The sequence below is a fragment of the Lonchura striata genome, chromosome 14 (assembly GCF_046129695.1).
Source record: "Lonchura striata isolate bLonStr1 chromosome 14, bLonStr1.mat, whole genome shotgun sequence".
NCBI lineage: Eukaryota > Metazoa > Chordata > Aves > Passeriformes > Estrildidae > Lonchura > Lonchura striata.
In genome coordinates, this window is record NC_134616.1 from 4,694,720 (window position 1) to 4,721,219 (window position 26,500).

At 40.8% G+C, this 26,500-nt stretch overlaps 1 long non-coding RNA gene across 1 annotated transcript in view; it reads left to right on the plus strand.

Annotated features, from left to right (window-relative positions):
- Positions 1 to 21,331, plus strand: part of LOC110477807 (uncharacterized) — a 48,638-nt gene extending 27,307 nt beyond the window's left edge. Inside the window, exons 2-3 of the long non-coding RNA XR_002466657.2 lie at positions 6,742 to 6,939; positions 21,294 to 21,331. This is a non-coding gene — a long non-coding RNA (uncharacterized LOC110477807). The remainder of the gene's footprint in view (positions 1 to 6,741; positions 6,940 to 21,293) is intronic.
- Positions 21,332 to 26,500: the final 5,169 nt, after the last annotated feature.

The following is a 26,500-nucleotide window of genomic DNA, read 5'->3' on the forward strand; positions in this document are numbered from 1 at the left end:
GGACTGTTCTCCCCGTGATGCCCCCCAGAAAGAGGGGAAGAAAGGGTTAAATCAGCCTTTAGCATCCCACATAATTATTCCTGCCCGATTGTCTCCAACTGGAAACTCACAATTTGTTACCACTTAGTTGGTTTCGGTGAATGAAGAGGATTCATTGCTTTTTGCAGGCGTTCAGACCTTTTGTTCACAGTTTGGAGAAAATTGCAATCTTTTCTTGCTACTGTTCCAGCTTTAGCCATGCTTGGCTAAGCCAATGCTCAGATTTCTCTGGATTCATTCACATCCACTAATCTGGGAGCGAGCAGGGTTGAATTTTCTTCTCTTTTCCTGAAGTGTTTTGTTTTCAAACCAACACCAGCAGAACATTTACTTTTACAATCTTAATATTTTTGCAGTGACTCTACTTTCTGAAATTTCCCTCTCTTTATGGAGTGGACATTTATCTGAATCATGTTAATATTTCCTGAGCTTCACAAGACACTAAAGAAATAAAAAAAAGAATCTGCTTCTACAGACATAGGTAATAAAAATGATGTGGTGACATTACATAAACCAGCATCCAGTGCTTGTTCATGGGTTGGTTAACTTCTGTGAGTGGTGTCAGTAGCTCCTGTGGGATAAGAATGGCTTACATGTTTGTGGAAAGTTTAGTAGCTGAAGGGTTATTTTTTAATAAAAAGTGAGTGAGATGGAGCGCGCTGATTCTGATTAACCAACTGTGACAGATGGTAATTCTTCCCTTTAAACGTGGCTTAGAGAAATTAAATTCAAGGTGATTTAAGAACTCTTTAAGAGCTGCTGAACCCAACTTAAAGAAAAAACAAAAAGCAGAGCAGAACACCTTGAAGTTTGCTTTGTTTGTTCTTGCCTGGGTGTCTCCAACGTTTGGGATCCAGCGCCGTTCCCAGGGACCCACAGGGACCTTTCCACCCAAGGGCAGTGCCCAGGGTGCCATGGCACCAGCCCAGGAAATGGGTCTGGTTGTGCAAACCTCCTCCAATCTGAATAACAGCAATTCATTATTATCTCAGGAAATCATGCTACTCAAGAGAAACGTTTTGGGGTTGGAGGAGGGAGTTATTATACATTTCATAGGAGATTTGGTCCCAGAGTTCTGCAAAACTTGTGCTGTACATTTTTGAAGGGTGTTTGTGGGGCTTGGGTCGATGAGGAACAGCTGAGACCTTCCCATTGTGATTCCCAAAGCATTGCTTGGTGTTGAGATTTAAAGGGATCTCAATTTGCCAGGGCCAAACCAGCTCTGTTCATCTGGTTTCACACTGACGGTCCATGAACAGCAACAGCCTACCCATCATCAAATTGCATCATCACACAGTAAACCCAGGATCTCAAAACTGAACTCAGTTTCACTCAAAAGAGGCTGGAATCTGACTGCACAACCTGATTATATCATTTAAAGCACTGTGTGAAACCCAAGACTGAGCAAAGTTTGCAGTTCTTTTCATGATGGGCGTATGCCTGCATGATTTACACAGGAAATCAAAACTTAAACCTTCAGGGCATTTCTGCTAATCACGTTTCTAGAAACAGCACACAAAGACAAATAACAGGCTTCAGCATCCTGATTTGTAAAACCATGAGAAAACAACTTGTGAGAGGGGTGGAGCTGTCTGGGTGTAGCCTGGGAGCACAGCATTCCCCTGCTTGTCCCTAATGGATCAAATACAGGATTGTACCTGAGCAGGGACATGACTGAGCTGTGATATCAAGCCTTGTACGAGGGGATTCATCCTGCTGGGAGCAGAGTAGCACATCCCTGAATTCCTGAGGTGCTCCTGTTCCAGCCCTTTGGTTGATATCCATGTGAAGAGGAAAGTGAGACAGCTGCAAAAGTGATGTTGAAATCCTTAAAGGCCTCCCAGCTTCCCAGGGTGGCTCCCGTAGCTATTACTCTTTATGCAGCTGAGGTATTGTAGCACAAACATAAATCTCTTTATTTATAAAACACAGTGTTTCAGCTATTTTGTGTTATCTTGGTGTCAGTGGTCTCTACATGATTTCTTGAAATTGCTTCTGTCAGCTTTGGGGTAACTGGGAGTTGGAAATATATTTATGTGTGCACCTTTGTATTTTACTCTCTACATGTGTATGTGCACGTCTCTATTTATATCAGATGCTGTTCTCAATTAAGTTTTAGTTCCAGTCTTGCACTGATTCTATTAATTAATAGAAAATTGTGAAAACCACAGCACAGATTTTAAGGAGAATTTCTGCCTTCCACTAACTGTGGAGTTTGAAATGGACACAAGTGATTATGTTCATTTTCCCTTGTCTGGTCGGATGAGTTCTTTCCTCTGGAGAACTTTCTCAGGTGCATGTTTACATGTATTAGTCAAAAATTATAATTTTCTGTAGGTGTTCTCTAACACAGACGTGCACATCTGGGTGTCCATCCCATCCCTGGCAGTGCCCAAGGCCAGGCTGGATGGGGCTTGGAGCAGCCTGGGACATGGAAGGTGTCCCTGCCATGGCAGGGGTGGCACTGGATGGGCTTTAAGGTCCTTTCCAGCATAAACCATACGTGGGTTTTATGATTGTTTAAACAATCCTGTTGTTGAGGCAGAACCTTATGGGGAAGGGAAAGAATCTCTGTTCCCTTTGAACACACCTACACATTCAGTGTCACCTCCATTTGGTTTTCTGATCTTTGTTTTCTGATGGCTGTTTTTTCCCTGCAAATCTTGTGCCAGTGCAGTCTTTAAGACTCATCCCAAATTATGTTTTTTACACATACTTGTCTATGATGCCCATCCTGTCCAACTTCTGCCTTCTTCCATAACCTGTTCTTCAGCAAGGAGCCTGGTCCTGGAGTGGGAAACCCCCTCTTTGTCCAGACACAGACAATCAAGTGGGCACCTTTTGTTATTTTCAATGCTGGTGGAACAATTTATTAATGTATATTTTATATATCTCAACATCCTATGCATCACAGTGTCACAACTGTTACCAAACCACCAGTGCTGAGCACTTTAAAGTGCTCGAAGTGGTGGCATTTGTGATTAAGGTTTGAATACATGTTGATTCACATGAAACCATCATTTTCTGCATTTTGAGGCTTTCAGGAAGAAATGACAGGCTTGAATTAACGCTTGGTCATTATTGTTCTATCATGTGCTCTCATTGCTTCGTGAGGATTAGGGAGCTGCTGATCATATATCTGTATTTGTGTGCCAGGGCATCATCATTGGTATTTACTGTGATTACCCTGGTGGAGAAAATACATTATCACAAAATGGTCTGAAGTGGGAAGATTGTACAACAAAGCCCAGTAGTGCCAGTCTGATGAGATGCTGACAAGTGTTAATATGTTCAATAATCAATATTTAATAAGAATTATGGAAATAGCTCTTCTTCATGAAAGGTATTTAGTTATTGTATTTGTTTTTGATAATTGTTTGTGAAGTGTGCTGGGTTATTTGTTTTGTCTTCTGTGCTGGGTTCAGTTTCCAGGGGAAAACCTCAAATCTTGATGAGTAATTCTTCAAATTAAAATTAAGAGCAGTCTTTCTGCATGACAACAGCTCTGATAGCTTTATGCACACCTTCAAAAACATTTTTTTTTTACATTTTTTGTCACTTTTTCTATTTGTTGTGGAGGAAGGCTGGTTGAAGTACTATCTCCCAGCTCAGGAGTGATGCTCATTGGGGGTGCACAGCAAAGTTCAGCTTTATTTATCTGCTACCTGCAAAGCCAGGGATAAGTGCTGCTGAAAGATGGAAAAGTTCATTCTCTCCAGCAAGGTTATTCTTCTTGATGAGCATTAAAAGATAGCTTTGAGCCATTCACAATTATGACCTTGACTAGGAAAATGTAAGTTAATAAGGCTTCAACAAATTATGGTCTTTTTGGTCGATTTGCCTAGTGAACTGTTAATTGTAAAACTGAAAGACATTATGTTCAGCTTTCTCTATCACATCTTTTGTGTTTTAACAGTGACACTTCATTGAGTGCAATTAACAAAGCCTAGGAGATTTATTAACACACTTCTTCATGGCCAATGATCCATTCCACTTAAGACATAACACTGTAAAATGCACATTATCTCCTTTTGGCACTTACAATAATGCTTCATGAACTAGGAAGGCATATGTTAAAGCAGATAAAATAGCATTATTAGCTGACAAATCTTACAATTTATTAGACAGTTAATTTATCAGCTTAAAAGACACTTAAAACAGCTGTGCATTTAATGTCTTTTTAATGTATCCAGTAAAACTTGCATAATTGCCTGTAGTGCAATTTATTTTTAGCTATGTTGCAAAATGTCTGCATTTACTGTTTACATCTTCTTTAATTTTTCCTGCAAGGCTCATCACATCGAGGCAGGGCCCTAACAACGAGGGCAGATAATCAGATGAAGAGGCTGCCTGTCCAAATGGCCGCCCATGAATGAACCCCTCACAAGTCCTCGAAGAGTTCCTTGGTTTTGTCTCCACCCCAGGGGCAGCAGGGAGGGAGGAAAGCCCAGGGAGCCCTGCAGGCAGCCGGTCATGGAACGCCGGGCACCTCGGAGCATCCCTGGAATTAGCATTTGGAGCCCATTCGGAGCCACATGTCTGGGGTGTAAACTAACAAGGCTCCAAGACTGCATTAGCAGAGGTGTTTCATTTTATAATTAAGGTAACTGCTCCCTGCAGATCCATTGCAGCAGCCCTAAGTAGTGTCTGTGAAGGGAGTGGTGGAGAGGATACACGTTTAATGACTCCGATGCATAAATTGGCTGTGTTTGTTTATTGCTCTCTAATTTAATGGAACCTTTTGTTAAATCTTTCTGCCTTTTCTTCTTTTTTTTTTTTTTTGAGCATATCGCTAGCAATGATTTCTGTGGGAACAAAGGGTGTTGCTTATTAAAATAAAAAGTCAAACATTGCCGTTTCCATTAATTAAATGTCAGATTAAACTAATCTTTTTATAAATATTGGATATAATCTATTTACATAGGGAAATCAGATCTGCAGATGCTGGGGAAGGAGTATGGAGATGCAATTCTCCTTGCTTTGCAGAAATCAGGTGGGGGAGCTGGATGGGTCGGACCTGCAGCTGGGATCCCAAAACAAAGCAGATTTTACTGAATATAAGGAGCACGGGGATATAGGTACCTCTCCTGAAGGAATAGGTGAGTCTTGAGAAAGGGAAAAAGCTCTTCTGGAGAGTTTCCAAACTGAGGAGTCTGAGAACAGCCAGATTTCCAAATGCCCAGAGACAGAAAATGAGTGGAATCCATCAAGGTGGGCTATGAATCAAAAATACGCAAATAAAAGGAGCAAAGGAATGTTTTATAAAGCCATAGAATTGTTTAGGAAAACTGTAAAAGATAATGGAGTTCAACCACTCCCCCAGCACTGCCAAGGCCACCCCTGCCCCACGTCCCCAGGTGTCCCATCTGCACAGCTTTGAAACCCTTCCAGGGCTGTTGACTTCAGCCCTCTTCAACTTCCCCTGCTGCAAATCCCAGCCTTCAATCCAGGGGTGAGTTATTCTTTGTCCCAGGCTTGGCAAAGCTTTTCACCCCTCTTCCCCCTGGTTTTTGGGAAGGGGGCACTAGAAAAGAAATGGGATTTTCAACATGCACATTCATCTCTACACAAGAATTGAGTAATCCAAGGCTAAATCCTCCTAAAACCCTTCCATCATGTCAGGATGCTTTTTGATTTTCCCTCTAAATGTGGTTATCCCCTCAGAATTACTGTGTTCAGTGCAAGTTTACAGAAATGCTGAAGGTCTGCAGTGAATGTGTTAATCCCAGTCAGCCTGGAAAACACTATAAAAACTTTTCTCATAAATGACTACCATTAGGAGACTGGCAAAATGATAAATTATCCAAATGAGGGGATGAGAGGAAAATGAATGAATTATTGAAGTCAAGTATAATAGAGGTGTATGGATACCTATAGTCATTACAAGAAATTGTTGTGTATTACATTTAATTAAACCCAAACAGGTAATAGTGCATTATTCATGCAGAGATAGTCATCTAATGAGAGCTTCTTCTCCCTTGCACTAGTGCAGCACTGTTGACTGTTTCATTGCTGTACACTGAATTCTTGGAGAGGTTACAGCTGAATTCGGAGGACATCAGGTTTCTAGTGAGGAGTAACCTGTTAATCTGTAATTCCAAAATTACAGCTCTTTTAATGAGAGATTTTAAAGGCTGCCACTGCAGAAGAAGGTGGTGTTGAAGTTCTCCCTCTGCTTTTAGCAGGACACCATCATCTGTTTCATGTTGTCTCAATTTGTCATCGCAAATTTAATTTCCAATAATTTAAAGGTAAAACATTTTGGGCAGGAAATTCCTAGAATTATCTGTTCAGGCCAGCACTGGTGTTGGGGTGATGCTGTAGCTGAAGAGCAGCTTCAGATTTAAAGCAGCATTTTCCTAGAGTAAAATCTAACCTTTGAAATCTTTCTTGTGCATAATCCACCTTGTTGCAGGAATAATTATCTTACAGGCTAGTGGAGTTCTCTCATTTTGTGAGCAGCTTAAAAATAAGCTCATCTGTTACCACAAACACTTGAGAACCTTTTCATATTCCTTGTTTGGAAGCTTTCAGGCACGGACAGAGGACAACTCTTTGCAAAATGATAGCTTGGAAATACAGTTTGGCTTATCTGGATTTTTTTTCCCTGCTGTTTAATGAACAGGTATTTTCTAAAAAGATAAAAAAGCTGCAAATCAGGAATATAAAGCAGTGATTTTTTTTTTTTTTGTTAAACTTTAGGAGCCCTTCTCTCCAAACCTGGTGGGTGAAGGTGGTTTGTAAGTACTGTCCTCAACACAGAGCATGTGGCTGGAGATGTCACCTCTCTTCAAAGGCTTGCTTCTACCTCTTGAAAGATGAATTTGTGTGGAAAAAGCACACGTTGGCTCTGAAATTCTGATTTGTCTGCAGACCTGTGTGACCCCTGTCATTTGAGAGGTAAGAAGTCAAAAAAGTAGTTTTTAGAAAACTCATCCTGGCACGAGAACACAGAAAATCTTGGCATGTTTCTGACCACTGGGGCGAGTGAAGGAGATGAGGAGCTGGAGGAAACAGCCCTGTTCCCTGCTCTTTAATTCCACCAGGTTATTCCTTCCTGTCTTTCCTACTTGGGACCATAAATTTGGAGAGTTTAAGAAATCATAATAATCTGGAAACAGGTTCATAATTTCTGCCTGGGATTGTTATTTATTAAACAACAATTATTGTTGTTTATTAAACAACTAAACCTTAGTTCCTCTTAACATGGGACACTGTCATAAGATAATTAATTACTGTGTCAGAGATTGAAAATAATTGGTTGCACTGTGTTTTGAAAACATTTTATTTAAAACTATTTGTAGAAAAATATTGTTTCATTTCCTCAGGCTACTGTGCCACACCTTTGTGACTTACTAGGTGGAATTTGCCTTCCCTGATATGTGAAATATCTCGGTGATTTCTCAGCCATCTCGACAAAAGTCTCTTTTTAAAAACCCACATTTGAGCAGACGCTGCTGGTTTTGCTAGAAACACATTTGGTGTCGTGGGGAAGGGTCCAAGGGAAGCAGAAACGTGTGGGGATCCCTTTTGGGGCTGGAATCTTTTGGGGACAGGGTTTTTGGGGACGGGGGATGCTCTGAGCCCCCGTGTGGGATTCTCCACAGCTTTAGTTACTGGTGCAGCTCTGCTCGTGAGAAACACCCGAGGAAAAAGGAGAAGCAGCAGCTCTTCCCATGGGTTTTCCAGGCAGCAATTAGAAAACTGAATCCAGTGAGCTTTTCTGACAAAAATCACTTCAAGAATGTTATACAGAAAAGATTTTTACCGCCTTCCATCCTCTCCAATAGTGAAAAATCTGTCCTTATTCCTACTAGGTTGTGATTTAACCTGCCCTCCTAGAAGATGAACCTGTAGTTTAAACTAGTTTTGGGTCATGTTGTTTTTTCCCCTGAGCATCAGAAGCCAGATGTTTTCAGTGCAAAGGAAATTAATGGCCTAAATAATGGATATATTGAAGTACTGCAGCCACAGTCCATCTGCTGCTTTTGGGGAAGCAGGATCAGACCCTTTTTAATTTTTGGAGTATGTTTGTTATACATCTTGTAAATGTGAATAAAAGAAATATTAGCCTGGTCTGTGAGGAGTAAGGAATGATGTGGAGGGGATTGTGGCAGCTTGGAATAGCTGGAGAAATCTCATGGATCCCAGTGTTTCATGGCAGTTTCTTGGTGTCCTGACCCATCCCAGCTTTGGTCCCTCACCAGACCCAGTCTTGCAGCTTCTGCTCCAGCACTGCCCACCTGGGAATGCTGTGAGCCCTTCATTCTAAAAAAGTTTTGTTGTGACCCCACAGGAAGCTGTAATGACCATTCCAGAGCATCCTGACAAGAATATTTTATACAAAAAGCTGTGTGGGCAGAGCCCTGGGGAGGGAGAGGCACTAGAATAGAAAACAACCACAACGTTTTAATTTGTTTTCCTGGAAGCTCTCTTTAAAGCTATTTTTTTTCTTCATTAGCATACATGGAAATTCCCACAGAAAGGCAGGAAATTTCCAAAGTCCAAAGATGGTGATGCCTTGACAAATAATGGCCTTCCAGCTGATTTTGTATTCTCTTTGTATTACAGCTTGGCTGGAGTCTGGTTCTTTTGGATGCACAATGTCCACGACTTGATTCCATCACTTTGATTTCAAGTCAAGTGAAAATTATAAAAATTTTCTCTTAAAATCTTGGAATTCACCTTTTTGCAGTTCTTCTACTGTCCTTGATTTTACAGAATGTCCAAATGCCTGCCACAAAAACAGCCTAGAAAAGTTCCAGCTTTCCACCAGCCTTTTGTCATAACCAGACTGACCTGGCCCACCCAGCTCTGTGTAACTGCAACCCCAAATATCTATGTAATGAAATAAAAAACATTCCTTAGTCCAGGTCAGAGCAGTTGGAAGGTCAACTTCCTGCAATTCTGTGATAAATCTAGGAATAAGCTTTTATTTGCTGAAAGTGTGTGAGAACTTCACACTGATCCAATATGAAAGAACAGCAGAATCAAGGATTAAAAGATCACTTTTTGTTCATTTGAATTCTGAGACTTCAAGATCACTGCTCACAGAGGTTGGCAAAAATATAGTTTTAGTGGACTGGGAGGGAAATCTGTAAAACATATACAGGTATAAATGAAAATTGAGAGTTTGAATGCATACAGTGTTTATTTATGTTTTGAAAACTTCAGGGGGTCTGGCTGGGTAAGGAACTGGGTGCTTGAGAGAGTGGGAAAAGATGCACAGTAACTCTTCAAAGTTCTGGTGGTTTGAAAGTCACAGGAAGGGAAGAGGTCTGCCTCCTATGGAGAGAAAATATTTTCTTGCACCAGGTCAGTGATCTTCAAATGAAGGAAAAAAAAACCTCTAAGTAGGTTTAGAGATATTAGACAGCAACATCTCCTAAGAAATCCTTTCAGGGAATTGATTTGCCCAGTGGTCTGAGTCAACAATGGGATTTTATAGCAGTGCCCATGTGGGAATGATGCTGGAGGAGCCTTTTTGGGCTCCTGCATAATCCTGGAATGGTGGAAATATTCATCTACACCCTCGTAATTGGGAATTTTTGCCCATTCTGCAGAATAGAGATGTGAAACCAAGGTGATACAATGCCAGGAGCTGGGGGTGTACTGTGAAAAGCAGGAATTTAGGCTGGATAATTTAAGCTCTGGTTCGTGCTCTTGTACCTCTCCCCCGACCCCAGTTTTGTTCAATTGGTACCAAGGTGTCAGGCTGGATTTTCAGCCCATTTAATCATCTGCCTCTACCTTTGCCTGTGTTTGTTTCTATCACCAGCTAAAAAGGCTGCTCTGAGCGGGTTATTGGATGAGGCAGTGCTCTGTGAGCTGCAGAGCACTTTCCCTTAGTGGTGATAAAATGGTGATAAAAACCAAAAGTGACACTTCAAACGCGTGCCTGCTTCTGAGCTTCAGTGCATATTGCTTTTTCTCCCCCAAACACAACTCTTTATTTTTTCCCTTCGACAACTGATGGCTTTGAAAGAGAAGAAGGATGCACATATGGCACAGCAAGTCTTCCCAATATCTACTGGTATGATCTGCAGAAATGATGTGAGCCATCAGCATATTTGAGCCTACAGAAGCTCCTAATATTTAGAGAGAGTATTTTCTCTGCTAGAAAGGTTTCCAGCTCGGCTGTTTCTGTGGCTTGGACTCACCAATATCCTGCAGCTGCCTTGGGGGGATGCAGAACTGTATTAAAATTGTTTGGAGTTACCTCTTTATTGGGTTTGCAGCAGCTTTGCATCACCCAAGAGCTCAATTTCAGGTGCATTTGCCCCCTGCCTCCCTTCCCACCCCCTCTCTGATGGCCTAAACCAGAATAAGAGTTGCTGCATTAATTATTCTCTCCTTTTAATTAATTAAAGAGGCTCAGAACATGGATGTGTTGGAGTATGGCTGCAGGAATGATTGGCAGGGAAAAAAGAGAGGCTGAGAGAAGTTCCCTTGAAAGGCTCCACAGAGAGGTCCTGCTACGACCCCACTGCTGGGACCCCACTCCTTGCACAGACCTGGCTCCATTTGCTTCCCCAAACCCTAATTTTTACCTCCCTCATCTTTTCTTCCTTTCTTTCTTTGTAGTAAGCTTTCTGGTCATCTAAAAGCTGGTGTTTGAGAGAAGAAAACCCGTTTTGCTGCCCATTCTCTGCCCTCAGCTCCTCAGTCTGGGCACCTTCACAAAGCAGCACGAGGGGGTAACACTGTCCCATGTAATTTGTCTCAAAGCCTCTCCTCATGTTCATTTCTGTTTGTGCTTAAAGCATTTTTCTATGCTGCCTCTGCTGTTTTTCTGAAGCCTGGGGGCAGGAGAGGCTCTGGGTGCTGCAGGATCCCATTTAAAACACAGTTCTTTAAGGGTGCTGTGCAGGAATCAGAGCTCTGAGAAGGACCAAAACTGATGAAAGATTCAGAAAATTGGGTTGGAGACAGGGCTGAAGGAGCTGGGTTTGCTGGCAGAAAAGTCAATATCTCTTTCTCTCTGTTGGGCTTAGGAAAAGAAGGAATTAACTTCCTTTGCAGCAAAGATTTTGGATAAAAAGGGTTGCTAAACACTAAGAGAAGTCTCCTCAGAAAGTGAGGGCTTCTCTTCTCTGAGCTCTTGTGGACAGATTTGTCAAATTCCTGCTGGTTAAAATGTAGGTGAAGCCCTTTCTCCTTGGTTGGTAGGGAAGTGAACTTGAACTTCTTACCACCTTTCTCTTTTTCTAATATCTGTGTAAACATGGGAGCATAAAATCCTTGCCTTTTTCCACACAGGGCTGTGGAAAAATCAAGTCTGATATGGTTAATATTTTATAACTGCTCTGAGCTATAAAAAAATTGGCATTGCTTCTAAAGTTGCTGCAGAAAGGATGGATAATTTATAAGAAAAATGTGGGGACTGTCCCATCTTCTATTTTCAAAACCTGCCAGGTTGGAATTATGATCCCTAGAGTGCCTGTTTTAATTTGGGGGGGGTAAAGTTGATAAGGATATGTGCCATTGTCACAATAACCTCACAGAAAAATTAATTAATGTGCAAATCCCAGGGAAATGGCCAAAGATTTCCTTCACATGTAGTGGGTACTTAATGCAACATCAGCCCATGGCAGGTAGAAGCCCAAATAATTCTTTTGAGAGCTGAAGGAGGGGGTTTAGGTGTGGTGGTTGATAACCTGATGATGTGCAGGTGTTACAATAAATGCACAGATGCTCTTTTTAAATGGAACATTTAGACTGCTGTGTTTGCCATGGTTTCTTGGGCTTGGCCAGGGCTTGGGGCAAGCTGGGCTGGTGGGAGGTGCCCTGCCCCTGGCAAGGGTGGCCCTGGATGGGATTTAAGGTCCCTCCCAACCCATTCCATGATCCTGACCACATCCCCTCCTCAGCCCTTTGAGTGCCCACAGCTCAGCCCACTGCACCTCCCTGAATATCCCCCAGTGAGAAAAGGAAGAGCAATTCCTGAATTTTTTTTTCTTCCTTTGGTTCTGTCATAACCTTAGCGCAGCTTTAAAACTGAATTTTGCATTTCATGATTTGTTCTTCCCACACACACGCACATATTCCCACTCCCCCTCAATGAGGTAATTGCATGACAACTAGATTAATATCTTTTACATACTTATTAAACTCAATAAGTGGTCCTGCGCAAACAATTGATATTTAATTACCGTATTATCATCCTACTAAATTTTAATTACTATTCATTTAAAATACCTCGTATGTTATCATTCATGGTAATGCGGATTTGTTTCTCTGTAAATGTTTCTCTGTAAATCCTAAATTCAGGTTGAAGTAACCTGCAAAGTGATTTGGGTTTCTCAGGGGAATGGGATGTTTCATGAAGGTCCAAGGTATTCCAGTATGATATAGGAAGGGAAAATTGAACCACCAGTTGCTACTGGTCCAATTAAAATTGTGGTTTTGAACCAAAATTCAGAAAAGTTTGAGTGACTTTACCTTTCAAACTGCCTTTCAATGTCATTTCAACTTAAAAGATCTTAAACCAAGAGAAATTAATAATTAGCAGCTGACAATTGCTGATTGTTATGAACCAGAACAATTCCAAACTAGGCAAAGAATGTGAAAAAAGCCTAAAATCACAATTCTATGATAAACTTACCCCTTCCACTGATCATTGTTTTTACCTCTGACAAGTATCAATTTTCTAGATCTCAACCATGAGTCACTTAATTACTCCTCAGAGAAAGGAAAATATGTGGTAATTTTTGTAGTGAAAAAACAACCTCCTTTGAGGTAAAATCATCACACCTGCAGCAGGAGGCAGAGATTGGGGTCTCGTGATCAGATTTGCCTAAATCACTTTGGTTTTGTAATTTACTGATCAAGGTTTTAAAATAACAGGGGTTTATTTTCTGCACTTGTGAGTACAAGAAGTGGAGCAGTAGTTGATGACTCTGCTGAGAAAGGTCACAGGCTCTGAATCAGAGCACTTTGCTCAGCTCCTTCTTGCTCTTGCATTCATTGAAATTAAATCTCTTCAGAGAGCTCTTCAAACCCATTGTGCTTCTCACAACCAGGCACGTGAAACTATTAATATCTGTACTCTGGCAGTAAGATTTCCCAAATTTCTGCAGCATTTCTCTTTTTTTCCCCTCAGTTTCGCAGTTTCTATAGGTGGTCCTTGATCTTATCTATTTCTTTTCGTTGTGAAAAACAGGGTCAGCTTGTTCCTTATAAAATTTATAAGGTCTCTTTTTTCACCTAAAACATATTTTGTAAGAAGGAAGTTTAGTAACAGCTTGGAAAAAGCTTCTTCCACATGGTTTGGTAATTTGAGGGGATTCAGTTTTGTGGGGTTATTTTTATTGTTGCTTAGTTATCTTCCAGAAAAGTCCATGGAGAGGATCAGCTTTCTCGTATCAATTTGCTAAAAATACACTTTTCAACTGCAACCACGAGATTTTTCTTTGGCAATTAATTGTGTGACTCAGTCCCATAAGCTCCTGTAATGACTTTATGGGCTGTCAGTGATATATAACCTATTGACTTTCCTTTGGTTATGGGACTATTACTTTCCTGATTGATTTAATCATTCCATGCTACCTTTATCTATCTCCTTGCTCTTATGAAACACGATTGACTCTCTGATCTTTAAAGGGCTGATCCAAGGGCAAGGGAAATCAAGGGGAGGATGTGGCAGCCCTCAGATGTCTCTTGGTTTTGCTCCTGCCTGAGGTGGACTTTACTCATGGATAAATTCCAGAACAGACCTCTGAGTGTGATAAAATAATAATTATGTGGGTTTCTATTGGTGTATTTATCATAATGGAGAACAGGCAATTTTCCCTCTTCACAAACCACCAGAATTGAGTTCCTGGGGGAATTATTGCTTTACTAATTACATCAGGTTTTATTCATTTTTTATTGGGACAAACAATCCCATTTCCTTCAGGTGATTTTATTTGCATGAATTGTGAAGTCTCAGGATAGGCATTTCTATAAATCAGGGGAAAAACCAGAGCTGTGGGTAGCCTGTGCATCATGGGCATAATAGAGCCTTCATTTCCTTAGGAACATTTAATATGCAAACACTTCCCTGAGACCAATTTACTGATTGGGATGAAATTTATACAATATATTCATGGTAGGAACTCTTGAACTTTAAACATTTAAACCAGTGCTGGACTTTTGAGGGAATGAACCCCATGGCAATGAAGTTATTGCAGGGTGGCACAGGGAAACTCAAAATGTGTCCCTGTTGTGGAAAAAATACCAATAAATAATAAAATAAATAAATAAATAATGGGATGAATGACAGAAAAGACAAATTTACTGACCTGGGCTTCGGTGTGCTTAGACCCTGTATATTGTAATTTTTATAACACACATTCACTGTAACACTTTAACTAAGAGAGTTTGTGTATTAAATGATGTTAGATTAGGATATTTAATGGCTTATAGGATCTGGGGAGGACCCAGGAGGCTAATTTGTTTGCATTAGTTGGACGGGTCAACTGCTTCAAACATGCAGATTATAGAACTACTGGTAGATTGCATTACACAATTTAAATAAATAGTAGCAATTTGTCAATGTCATCTTAGCTTCAACATTTTCCTTTTAAACCCCGGGAAATAGTAGCTCCAATTAAATTGACCTTTTCTTTTCTGCATCTTCATGTTATTAGTAGATAATGCTTAGTCTTTTAGCAAGTAAAAAAAAAAAAAGAAATTAAAAAAAGGCAAGGAATAAAAATCATTCCAAAGCAATGAGGCACTTGTAGGAAACTTTCAGGGGAAAATTACTTTCTTTATAAACAGCTGAATCCTTTTTATCACCCAGTGAATTTTACAAGTCAGATATACATATATATGTCAGAAATAAATGAAGACACATGAATTGCTGGATCTCAGTGATTAAACCTTTGGTTTCAAGAGACAGTTGCATGTTCTTGGCATGGCAAAACTTTAGGTTGGATTATTCATTTTGGAGTGTAATGGTTAAATCATCCAGATGTGAACTCCCCTCATCCACATCTGGAATGTGGGGAGTGGAGGGTAGGGATACACTTACTCAGTCTTGGAGCACAAAAGGAGCTGGGCTGGAAAACCTGGATGTCTTGTAGTCAAATGAAATGGTGAAATACTTAAATTGTCAGGAGACATGGAAGAATTTGGTTCATGAAGTTTCCCTATGTCCATGTGCATAAAAATTGGTTTAATCCTTTGTCCTCCTGAAAAACATTAGCAGTAAAATCAGAATTTACTCCAATTTTGGTAAAGAAGGTTGTTTTGAAGCCATAGCAGCTCAATGATTTTGAGAAAAATTTGGCCCGAGAAAGATCCCTAAAAATTCCTCAGTGCTCCAGGCAAAATCCTGGGACAGGAACTCAAGTATTGCCGTGTCCTGGTGGAGTTTACCTGGGAAAGGGAACAGTTCTCTAAACTAGAGCATCTCAAAACTTCAGGTTTTGCTGAATAGGGAAGGATTTATTTTTAGTTGTACAGGCTGAAAAGGGTTTTGGAGCTACTTTTTCTTGCCTGAGCAGTTTGTGACTAAAGCAAGAAAAACTGAAATGTGAAATCATGAAAAAAATACTACTTTTTTAAGGAAGATGCCAATCATCTCAGCTGGAATCCAAGGGGGGGAAAAACCCAACCAACCAAGAAACAAACAAAAAAACCCCAAACAAAACCCAACCAGCCAAAAAAAGTCTAGTTCAGCCATCTCCCATGCAGTGGATAGAATGGCAATTCTCAGGAGAAAATCCAGGTTTAAATTGGCTTTAATCATCCATTGTTTTATTCATCTCTTTTTTTATCAGCAAATCTGCTTTCCAGTCTTTTCCTTTTGGGTGTTGCATGAGGCATCTCTCACTTTGCTGCTTTGTTTCCAGGGGGATCAGGGAGCTTTGGATAATCTCAGTGGTTGGGTTGAGACATTTCCATGCATTTCTTGTGTTATGTAGCAATAGATCCCAGAAACAAAAACAGAGCCAATTTCTTGTGCTCCCCTTCATCACACCTGGTGTTTATGTGATGCTCTCAGAGAGTTTGGAGCACCCAGCAAAGCTCCCTCTCGCACAGAAGGAACAGCATTGACTTTATAGATTCACCTGCTAATTAAAAGGACTTTTTTTTTCCTAAGCACACGGAATTGGCACATTCCAAAGCTGAATGCTCCAAGCACAGAGCCCGGGATATTTAAAGTTTCACTTTATTTAGAATTCAGAGCAGATCATTCAGCAGCTACCATTTGAAAAGAGGCCAGGAAGCAATTTTAACAATATCACACGTGACAGGATGATTGGAAGTTTGGGAGAGGGATAATCCTGTAATCTCTGTGATCTAAAACTGAGCAGAGGATGTGGCATAATAAATCCAAAAAAATAGATTCCTGCTTCTTTCAGTTCTGACTGCTCAGAGAGCAGACATGGTAGACATGGATCTCTCTCATCATGTTTTTAACATCATTAAACGGAGTGGCTGGTCCTCAGAAATTCAAAATAGCCCAGCAAGAGTTGCAAGGACAGGGATTGACCTCTACCTTCCCATTTTTGGCTTCAGGAATGTCCCATGTGTCCCCAGGCACAAGGGAGAAGAGCAAGGGCTGTTCAGGTTTCTGAGATGTTCCTGTGGCTCCAAGATGTTCAAAGTACATCCTATGGCTTCTGTTGGGAATAAAAATAAATGGAGAGGTGAAGGACAATCACTTCTGGATTATTTTTTCCCCATCAAGGCAATTAAAGCCAACTAAAAAACCACAAATTTTCAATTTGAGAGGATAACTGCTAAGGAGTATTTTAAGGTTATTTGGAATATTTTGCCTGCATTTATTTAATGTTGCTATTTAATGTTGAAGATGCCACTGCACCTTCTCTTAGCATCTTTACAAATGTTATGTCATCAAGTGCACTCTTTCTATTTGGATCCAGATACTAAAACACAGTAGTAAATTTTATGGGTTTGTTTGGTTTTGCACTTTTTGTGGATTTCACAGATTTCTTGTTTGTGATCAATCAATGCCTTTTTTTAAAATTCCCTTCAGAGCAGTAGCCACGAAGTCCTTTCCAAAGGACAAAGAGAGGGCAACTACTTCTAGGAGCCCAATCTTGACTGCTTCAGAGTATTGTCGATCTTTGGCTGGCGAATATTTTGTAGAAAGATTCAAGGATTCCACAAACACAAAATTGAATCCTCATTGAAGGATTATTATCCTTTTTCTTTTCTTTACATATTTTTTTTTAAGCTAGTTGTCATTTCTGATATTGCTTCAAAGGTCTGGATGGAGAGCTCGAGGTGTACCCAACAGATCAACGCTGCATCCCTTTAAGTGTCTGCTCTGGCTGGGGGGGATCAATTGCAGAATTTTGGGGCTTTTCTTCATTTCCATTTGCAGTGCATGGACCTCATCTCTCCCTAGGCACCTGGCAGTGCAAACTCTGTTGGGGTGGATCTGATCCGGGTGGGATTAGCAGAGGGCCAGGTCCCGTGCACGGCGCTGCTCTTGTGCCGTTCCACTGCTGCCGCTGCTCTCTGCCAAAGAGCTCCATCCTCGATTGGCAGCTGGCAGCAACGCAGGAGAGGTGCACACTGTGGAGCAAAATAAGTCAGAACCAATTAATGTTTGTACCTTTCGCTGCTCTCTAAGAATCGTTTACGGATAATTCTGGAAATTCCATGACTGGGGGTTGTCTGTGGTGTTTTCTCCCTTGTCAGCGGCTCAGACTGGAGCAGAGATGTAACCAAAGTGAAACAGTACATATGCAGTCATTACTCAGCAAATTAAATAAATATACAATAATTGCTTATTTTGCTTAAGGGACTCCATACAGTAACAACACTTGGACAAAGAAATTCTCTGCTTTCCCCCATTTCTGTATTTTCTGCATGCCCAGATGAAAATAACATGGCATCGTGTTAGTTTTTTGCAGAGACTGAATCCACATAAACCAGAGGTTTTGATCTCCCTCAATCTGTTTGAAAAGGAATTATTTTGGTGCCTTTCTGGGTTTGCATGAATGTAACTATTATCATTTCCTTTTAAAGTTCAGCCCCACTGCCAAAGGGAAAATTTCTCAGCATAGAAAATGAGTAAGCAGCAGCTTTTGGTTGCTACATCGTTCCATATAAATGAACTGCTTTAATTGATTCTAAATGCAATTAAATAAAATTATCTATAAATTGGTAAACGTATCCATGGCTGCAAATAAAAACTCAGCCTGCTTGAACAGGCTTTCTTCTTTCTGATAAACATCACAATGTCTCAGCCTTTGATTTTGGGACTGATGTACAAAGGAGTTTCTTCCAGATCAAGACAAATCTTCACTTGGGCATTCCAAAGCTTTCCCACCCTCTGTTTCAGTGAGCAATGATCATGCTGGAATATGTGCAAGGATCTTTATGAAAACATTCCTTAAATACTATTGAGAAGGTCTAAGTGTCCACTGTAGATCTGTAAATAAAATGTGATATAATGACACCAAGCGTGTGCAAAAATGTAGAACGTCTTGGATGTGTTTGGACCAAGGGTGGATCAGACCTTTCAGGGAGTTATGGGGGGAAAAAGCAGATTTTGATACTGTTTTTAATCAGCAAAATCAAGCTAAAGATGCCATCACTCTGTGCCTGATGGGTTGAGCTCTCTATCCCAACAGCCCCCGCACTTCTGGGAAAGTGGGATGGAATTTGGGGAAGAGGCTCCTGTTAATAAGATGGGAGAGTCCAGACATTTTTTTATACAGAGAGCAAGATTCCTCTGTCAAGTTCTGCTGTGCAGAACTTTCAAATGATGCACAAGTGACTCCTGGGGGTGCATTTGTCTGTGTCCTGTGACGTGGGGATGTTCTTTGGGTGAGAAGGACGTGGAGGAGGAAAACACAGAGGAGGGAAGAGCTGAGCTCGGGGAGGTTGATGCTGACGTGGGCTTAGGCATGAACTTGGGACAAGAATATAAATTTGTTCTGTTCATATTTCTCACTGGTATGAGGCACTGCAGTCATGCAATTCACCCTTTTTCTTAGGCTGACAGTCATTGCCAAGGCTTGATTTTGGATCTCCTGGTTATGTAGGGGTTTGTTATTGTCCTTCCTTTGGATTAAGATGCACTGTAGGGGTTTTTATTGTTATTATTTAAAGTTCATATTGATTTTTTTTGAAGAGTGTCTTTAAAAGAATCTCTCTTCATCAGCCATGTTGATATAAAAGCACATTACTATATTAATGGCCTTTGAATACTGTCCATTAAACTTTGACATTTAAAGTGTTTACTGTGAATACATATTAAGTTTCTCATTAAAGACAAGGTCTGGTTTTCTTGATGTGACTCTTAGATTAAATCAGTCTAATCCAAAATAAATACAAAGATAGAGAATTCATAACAAGCCGCCTTGTAGATTCTCTGTGTGTAAAACAGCAACTGCTTTTGTGGCAGGGAGATTTCATTTTAGTGTCTCCTCTTTGGCCCTCAAGAAAAAAAATTCTGTTCATTGTGTACAAAACCTTTTGCACTTTGACATAAGTCCTTCCAGCAGAATCCCTTTTTTTTTATTGAAACAAACTTAAACCATATTCCATTTCACAAAAGTGAAATGTGCTGAACATGTGCTTTTTAAAATAGAAGCATGTGCATCAACTCTTCTACTGGAGATACTTTCTGAGAGCAGTCTCCTGGGAAGGTCCATTACCCAAAATCCAGCGAGCACAGGAAAAGGGTGAAAAAGTATTAGATCAAGCTTTACTAGGCTGGATGGCCCAGGCTGTGGAATAAGTGATATTTAATACATGCACTTGGAGGCTCCTGTTGAGTGCCCTGTTTGGTAACCCGGATCAGGATGCTTGTTTAGTGGATAAAAGTGTAACTTTAGAAATTGGCAGGAACTTTCTGTGCTTGGCCACCTGTACTCTCAGCCAGATATGGTGTAAGGAGCCTCAGACAAGCACACTTTTCAAAGTTTGTTCTGTTTCACTTCCTTACAACCACCAGGTTCAAAGAACCATTTATTTAAAAAAAAAAAAAAAAAAGCCTGTCTCAGTTCAAAGATGCATTTATGAAGCTCACTGGTCTTTATGATCAAGCTCATACTTTGTCTTCCCATTACTAAAATAATACTTTTATCCTGCCCTCTTTTTCCCCTCTCATCTGTTTTGTTATGAAAACATAACCATAATGAAGGTCTCAGGCATTGTATATTCCGGGCAATGTGATACCATAAGTAATAAAAATGGGATTTTTCTCTTGTTGGTGGAGTTTTTGCTGTCAATAATAATTGTATCAAAAATAATGTGAACTCCCACCGACGCCTGCACAGTCAATCAGCATAAAGTATTAGCACTTCAGGGACACAAAGGCTCTGAGCCTGATAAAAGAGATTGGACTGAGAATTTTGACCTAAGAATATAATAATGTCTTCCAAGATCTCATTATGCCCGTGCCCATTTGAAACCATCTGGGGCCCGGAATAATAAAAGGAGTGGTGTGAATTTATGAACCCATAGATCCAGCCATGCCCCCTTGGATATTGTGTTGGATTAGTAGATTTACTGCTAATCCAAACACTGTGGGCAAAATTATGTCTTTACATCTGCACTGCGGCTCTGGCGGAGCCGCAGTAACTTAAACGCTTGAAGGGTTGACAGCAGCTCCCCTGCTTCAGGCACAATCTTCTGGCACCCTGCCACCTTCCCAAAAGTGCAGCTCCTGGGATGCACGTCCTCCACGTCTTGCCGTGGCACCTCTCCAAGGGGAGAGCTGCTGCTCCTGGATGAGAGGGGCTGGCGAGCGGAAAGTCACCGGCGCCGCGCAAACGAGGCGCGCTTGGCACAGGCAGGGATTGATCCGTCTTCTTCCACTTGCCTCAGGTGCAGAGCCCGAAGAGAAGAGTCTGCATTTAATTGGGGGTGTCTTCAGCTAAATAAAATAGTCGTATGTAAATCCTTTTCCCAAGGGGCAGCCGTGTGGACTCGTGACCTTTCTTTGAATGGTTTGGAGCCCAGAAATCAATGATTACACTAAATCCATAATTATATTCTTTTCATCTGCGGCAGGATACTGATAGCATGACAGATGTGAGACCTTGAAAGCATGAGAACTTCAAAGACCATTGAGATGTGTTACACACCATGGACATGTGGAGCAGGAAAAAATAAAATTAAAAATAGCAAGAGGCTGCTCCACCAATGCTTTGGGTGATCCCTCTCCTGCACATGTGTGTGCACACATGTACACATTTACACACGTGACCCAGATCCCCAGTGAACAGAACAACCTCAAAGAATTTAATATCTCCATTGTTGTTTCATTTTATCTCCAGAGACTTCCCAAAGAAAGAAGGGGTTGGGCTGGACCAGCCATGGCTGGAGACACTGCCTGGAACCAGGAGATGTGAGTGTGTACCAGTCCCTCTTGTGCTGCTGCTGGGGGACACGGCCAAGAGGGTTTGTTCTTCCAGGAGATGTTGCACAAGGTTTTTTTGCCTTTAAATGGGCAAAAGAATTGTACAGGATGATTACTTTTGTGCCTTGTAATAATTTGTTCAGAAAGAAACACCAGGTCAGGGTGGGGAGGGTTTGCAGTGGGTGTGAGGGGAGCTCAGCCTTCCCACCCAGACCCCAGAGGTCCCACCTGGGACAGGTGATGTCTGGGGAGCCCTGAGTCCAGAGATGCTCCCTGGAGGAGGCTGATGTGAAAGGTGTGGGCCCTTCAGAATCACTGGGCAAGTGGCACAATCCCTGTGTGCCAGTGGAATCCTGGTGCTCCACAATGCAAGGAGATAAAATTCTGCATCGGTAGAAAAAAATAAATACTGTTTCTCATTTATACCACATTTAAAGCTTTAGTTTTGTTGTTTTGTTTTTTTTTTTTCCATTCAGTCACTGCCTCACAGTCTTGGCAAGTAGAGAATAAATGTGTTAACAGGGAAGGGGAAATGACATTCCCAACAATTCCTTGGTATTTGGAGCTGGGAATGTAAATCAGCATCTTACTGCTCATCACACTCAAAGAGTTGAAGGGCACAACATGGATATTTTTTTATTTATTGCAACTTCAATAAATAGCAAAACTATTCAGTGTTAATCCATATTATTTATTACTAGTGTTTACTCCTTAAAAATTCTGTGTGAATTAAAAATTTTGAGTGCAATATCAGAAATTAATTTGCATGAACTCTGCAGGATACTGTGTCAAAATCAGACAGTAAAAGCAATTATTTATATGTTTCTGGCACTTCACATCACATGGGTACTCATAACCCTAAACAGATCAAGAAATAAAGATATGAAGGACACAGATTAGATAAACGGAATATTTTTGGTGTCTGACATCAATACAAGGAAGCTTAGAACCATATAATTCAATCTTAGATTAAATTTCATAACATCAGTAATGTGGAAATGTAAGTTGAAAATTATCAGAGGGTTGAGTTTTCCATAAAATTTCCATAAACTTTTTGAGGTTCAGTGCAGATCTCTCAGAAATAAAAAAAAGCACATACAAGTATAAAAAATCTTCCCAATATTACAAGAATTATTTAATTTCTGGGACCAGATCAGAGGATTTATCACTTTAGCATGATTATGAGATCCCAAAATATCATTCTGTCACTGATCTCAGAGCCTGAAATGCCTGAAGGATACTTGAGCTAGTGTTGTCTTGGATAAAAAGTCCAGATTTGGAGGGAACATCCCTTAAAAAGATTATTTTTTAAATAAATATTTGTTGTTTGAAGCTGGGGGGGGGCATCTTTCAGGCTGGAAGTGTTTCCTCAGGGCTGCATTCAGTGACAGAGAGTAGCACAAGTAGGCACATGCACGTGGAGTTTCTCTCCTTCCTGCACAATTTATGGATAACTACAAAGCTTTTGGAAAGAGCTGAATTTCAAAACAGTTCCCAATTTCAATTTCCTGTGCAATTCCCAATCTGAGTGAAGCCCTTCCCACCACCTCTCTCCTTTGCTGTTTTTAATAGCTACTTACAATTCATTTCTCCCCTTGTTTCTTTCCCTTGGTTCTTCCTCGTGCAATTCCATTGGCATTGCTTGGCAGGCACCTCAGTGTTCCTTTCCTGGCCACCAAAGAAGCATCTTTGGGAAGGTCACTTGTTAAATTCAGCCAAATACTTGTGGAGAATTCCAAAATACCTGGGCAGAGACACTTCCATCACTGAGGTCTGCTCTTCAAGGCAGATTAATTGTTGAAGTGATGCACTAGTTGCGTGGGTATTATAAAGTCATTTTTTCATTCCTGTGAAAGAAGTACCATCCCCATTTCTCCAAATATTCAAATCTTACCTTTTCTGCCTAACGCAGGGGGCACCAAGATGAACAAACTAGTTATACATGCATGGAAAGTAGCAAGCTGAAAGTAATTGTGTATTCAGTTTTAATGGAGCTGAATCTCCTGCTGAGATTTCAATATCTGACAGCATTGCTTTCATTGCCCCAAATGCCCAACCTTTCTCTAATGTTTGACCTTGGGTATGATTATATTTCTGTATGTATCTCAAATGATGCAAAATCATTTGCCTATATCAGTCATCTCTCGCTGACAGTCTTGCTCCAGCTCGTGGCAGAAGAGAACAAGTCTGATGCCGTTAACAATAGCTAAAATGAGCTTTGATAGATGTTCCCAGCCCTTCAATAAATACATAAAGCATCTCTATAATGTCATTTTGTTAACTGATAAACAACAAAAGGATGAAGGCATTCACTTTTAACTATATTGCATGTCATTATTTTCTCATTGCCTTGCGTAGGGTAGAGAAGTAGCGTGACCTGCACAATAGAGGACAGGACTGTTGCTTTCAGTGCTGGTTATTTATATTCTTTGCTATTCCACCTGCTAAATGAGAGCTGTACAAGTGTGTGATAGGCTCTACCACGGCAGTTTTGTGACAAGATGTTGACCCACAAACCTGGGTCTGCTCCTGGTGATGGCACGTCACCCACAGCACTGGATTTACATCACTCCCTGCCTGACATCAACGTGCAGCTCCTCATAGAAACGCAATTCTTGGGAATACCTCTTGATTTTTCCTCTCCCTGGTCCAGCCTGGTCCCAGAAGAGATTTATGTTGGACAATAGGAAGAAATTCTTCACAGAAAGGGTGACTGGACATTGAAAGGGTGACTGTCCAAGGAAGTGGTGGAGTCCCCATCCCTGGAGGTGTGCAAGAAGAGGTTGGATGTGGCACTCAGTGCCACAGTCTGGGTGACAAGGTGATGTCAGGTCACAGGCTGGACTCGATGATCTCAAAGGTCTTTTCCAACCTCAATAATTCCATGATTCGGTGATTATTGGCCTTGTAGTCCTTGCTCTAGAGAAGTTCTTGCGCCATGCTGGGCTGGCAGAGGTGGGTCCAGGAGCAGCATTTTTACGACATTTGCAGATGCGTACAGAGGTTTGGAGATGATGTAAGAGTAAATTACTGCAGCTCAGGAGAGAAGGAAGAGTTGCCTCCCATTCCTTGCATCCCCACAATGAAATGGCCATCGGGGAGGAGCTGGGAGGCAGCAGAGAGGGAAGGTGGTGGATGTGAGGAAAAGGGACTTTGGCTGGATGGGGACAAAGGGGCCGTTTTTGCAGTGTGGCTCCACCAGGCAGCCTCAGTGTGATTAATGTTCCTGTGTGGGTAACAAGAGCATCTCCCTGAAGAGGGAAAATTTGATAGGAGCCTCTTTTTTCAGATCTGTGTAAACTGGGCACATTATTTTAATAGTACACCATTAAGGTATTTATCTTAATTTTAAAAAATAATATTTCCCTTGTTGTTTGCAATTGCCCACTAGAAACTAAATCCCTTTCCTGTCCGAGGATCCTTTGCAATCCTGAGCTGGTTGTTATTGCAGGTTGCCTCGGGAATACCGAGTTACTGAGTTTCAGACTTTCCTCAGAAATACTGAGGGGAGTTTAACAGCATCTGAAAACACAGATAAAGAAATACATGGACCATGCAAACAAAAGTAAGTGGGATAAAAAGGGATGTGTTTACCAGATGGTGCATGGGAAAAAAAAGGTCCACAAAGAAGCCCCTTGGTCTGACTGCAAGGCTTCTTAGGGATGTAGAGCACTAACCAAGTTCACTGGAGTTTGAAATCCCAAGGGCAGTTTTGGGTTTCTTGCTGTGCACTGCAGAAGGTGATTTAATAATTCATCTGAAACTGTGCAAAACTTTCTGCTGACTTAATTTACTCCCTCTTCAAGTAGAGTTTTAGTTTTTCTGGGAGATTTTAAGCCAGTATTGAGGAACTATAAATAGATGGAGGCCTAAACCCTGGGTCTAACGAGCTTCACTCATGTCTAGTCGAACCTGGACAAGTGGTTTGTCTGAATTTACAAAGAAAAATGGATACAGGGAGGCTTAAAGGAGTAAAATTTGCAAGTGCTGTACACTGATCTGCCTTAGTACAGGCTCTCTACTTCTCAAGAAACCGGGTAAAGAGAAATTAAGGCAAATCCAGGCCCTGGTGTGTAGAAGGGGGGAGAGATTTAGTGCTGGGAGCTACTGTCAAGCATTTGTTACACAAATGGAAGATTTCAACACCTTTCTGCTTCTACTGCTAATAAATGTCCCTGGTAAATTTACATTTCCTTCTCACTCACAAACATTCAAATGTTTCATTAGTAATTGCTGCTTTGTCTTTTAATATTAACTATCTCACTTCCAGTGCCTTTTATTTTGGCACATATTCTTAATAATTTGTGGAAAATACGGCAAGAGGTCAAAATGTTTATTGGTCACTTACTCCATTCTGGTGCCTGCATCCATGATGGCACCTTGTTTCTTCAAATAACATATTTAAACCATCAAGCTACCAATCATTAATGAATCGTAAACATCCATATTCTATTTTAAACACATTTTAGGAAATTTTTCTCAATTTTCTTCTTTCCAGGATGTGAATTTGACTTCCAGTAGGCCATCAAGATACTCAAAGTTCTGCAAAATATATCAAGAACTGAATCCACTCATAAACACATCTTGGAAATAGCTTTTAAAATAGAAAGAAGTCTTTCCCAAATAGAAAGAGCTTTTGTTTGAGGGAAGAAAAATCTGTCTATAGGTGATATCTCAGATAAAAATATTTACACAGAATAAGCAGCTGTCCACAAATGAAGCACAAACTCCAGTTCATTTTTTTCATTGCAGGCATGTGCATTTCTGGTAAAAAATGGATGTTCCAACTCAGAAAGTCAGAACAACATGTACAAGTGGCCCAAATTGGTTTTGATTAACAAGGTTTTCTGCCTGGAAGTCACTTTATCTTCATCCCATTAGCTGCACAACAAAATAAATGAATCTAATGCATTAGTCTGAGCAATGCTTTTGCAGGGTGAATGCAAAGAAAAATCCTCGCTCAAGAGCCGTGCAAATATTTTATATAAAATGTTGTTTTTCAACTTAATATTCCCCTTGGAGTTTATGTGGTAAGAATGCAAAGTTTTCTGCCTTTTTTCATTGTCTCCTCTTGTCCTGCTGATGTCTGGTATTCCCAGATATGGGCCATGCCACGTTGGAATG